Below are 2,535 nucleotides of genomic sequence, written 5' to 3'. Positions count from 1 at the left end.
TCGAACGCGACCACGAATAATGAATATTCATATCTCTTTTTGTAAAAACTGTGACGTTCGTCTGCTCGACTATGTGCATTTATAGCGGTAACTGAGCGGTATGTTATTTGAAAGAATGTTGATACGTGAACGGTTAAGTATGGCTTATGTTATGCGATAAAATGCCATTGACTTTGTCTGCTTTTCTGTTCAGGGCTCTTAATATAGGAATAAATTGCGAAATAGAAAAATAGCGAAATGGCAAAAAAATGAACAATTAATGAGATAGAAATAATATCTGATTATTAAGGTGCAAAGTCGTTAGTCCTACAACCCATACGACCAATTTTGTGAATTTAATCAATACCTAATGGTGTTAGGGTCACCGGTCGCGATTGCAAACGAGGTGGGGGATTGGTCAGTTATTTCGGCCTAGGGGGGTCGGCAGATTCCATTTTGCCAGCTGTAAATCTCAGTTGACCCACCCCTATCAAATAAAAAAAAGTGGGTGACCCCCCAACATTATATTATAAAACATGCTGACCCCCTCCCCGAAAAAAAGAAAAAAGAAACATTAACAGTTTTGGCTCTGACATGATTACAAAATGTATTCAACCGGTATGTGCATTGAAAATATCATAGTTTGCCATAATTTTGACATTTTTAGCGTTTGCATTTAATAGACCTTAGGAGGGGAGGGGAAGCATAAAGCCAAAAAATGACTACAGAAAAGGCTGCAGGGAGGAGGGAAATCTATTCTGCTAAAGATAGTAAATAAAAGCAAAGCTGTAGAGTACTCACTCAATAAACGCCCTTATAAGATAGGAAAAGAGGATTTGAATCTAGGCGGTTTGAACACTTTGAAAACTAAGTTGGATTTAAAATATCTTTCATATCTTATAGACCAGGAAAGCTTTACACCCGAAGCAGTCTGTGCTTATGAAAACAAAGGAAACTTTGATTTTTGCTTAAATTTGTGTTGGATTTTGGTATTTTACAGAGCAAAATATGCATATTTAAAAGTTAAAAAAAACGAAAAAACTATTTATTTTTTCATCATTTTCACAAATTTAACTTTTTTGATTTGCTGAACTAAAACTGTCACTGCGCTGTGTTGTCTTCCCGTGTCCTGTTATAATTGGATAAATCCAGTAAATATCTTATACAATGGTGACTTCAGACTTTAAATAAAATAATCTGATATCAGCAGCACATGGACTTGGCATGTGTTTAAAACTTAACTGTATAATTGGGGTTCTAGCCGCATTACATAATCTGTTAGTTATTTGGCAACTTTAACCTCAAGATATTTAGCCTATAACATTTTTTGCATCAACAGAAGCTGGCAGAAATGATGCTTTTTACACGAGTAGAAGTAATGGCTAGTGTTTTTCGTTGAATGTAAAATATAGGAAAAAAAGGTAATTTCACTGGATCATGCCTACTATAAAGAAAATAGCAAAAATTAACTCCAAGCGAAAATAAAGTATTTTACAGTATATGAACAGCTCATATCTGTCATATGTCATATGATAGTCATTGTCAATGTCAATAAAATAGTCCCCTTCCAGTTTCTAGTTGCTGTGTGAATTGCCAATTTAAAATTACCAACAGTCAGTCAGAGGTCACCAAATAGACATGCAAAATGTAGAACATTATTATTTAATTTTTTTTTAATTTGACAGTAATTGGTCAAGATACATGCAATATATGGTTGAACATACACAGAAAATATAAAACAACATAGGCCTAAGTCGACCATTTTATATCAAATCACAATATAAATTGAACAAGGCATGCCTGAGAAACTTTGAATGATGTGTCCAAAGATTGTTTCTGGGAATTAAATACCACTGATCATACAGAGTTGCGCTTTGCATGCGCAAGATATATATGTCTCATATAAACAAAGATGGCAACTTTGCACAGATCAACAAGTACAATTAAACTGTTCCAAGCATTAATTGGATATTTTTTCAGGTGATTGGATGGTATCGATGGAGTCACCGACAGTAATTGCAAGTCACACCCAGGTCAAACCTCATACTTGTGTTTTCCATTAGAAGAGTGCATTTAAATGTGGGAAAATTAATGTTTATCAACACAAATGTCACACATGTGCAGTGTGATGACAACAACCCTTTAAGGTAGAGATGCAGTTTACTGACATTTATTTTAATTAGTTAATTAGTAAACCAAGATGACCTCCCCTGTCCACAAAACTATATATTTTCGGAAAGCTTATTGTATGAATTTAAAGATTTTGTTATTATTTTTCTTTTATAGACACTATAGTTTGAAATATGCACAAAAATGTGCTTTTTTGGTCAAAAGTGATTTTAAAAAAATTAGTTTCTAAACCATGCTTCTGTTTCTTGTCAAAATTGGTTTATGGGTACATCTGTTTACTATGCAGAAAGTGCCGTCTTGCAAACTGTCTACCGGTTGTCAATTTTGCAGGGCAACAGCTCAAATTTCATTACTTTAAGTTTATGCATAAATTAACACCCAGGCTAGTTGTCTGTACGATTGTTGTAACACTGTTCAACCAAAAAC

This window comes from Saccoglossus kowalevskii, chromosome 18, assembly GCF_978046115.1.
Source record: "Saccoglossus kowalevskii chromosome 18, keSacKowa6.1, whole genome shotgun sequence".
Lineage (NCBI taxonomy): Eukaryota > Metazoa > Hemichordata > Enteropneusta > Harrimaniidae > Saccoglossus > Saccoglossus kowalevskii.
This window is presented reverse-complemented; position numbering follows the sequence as displayed.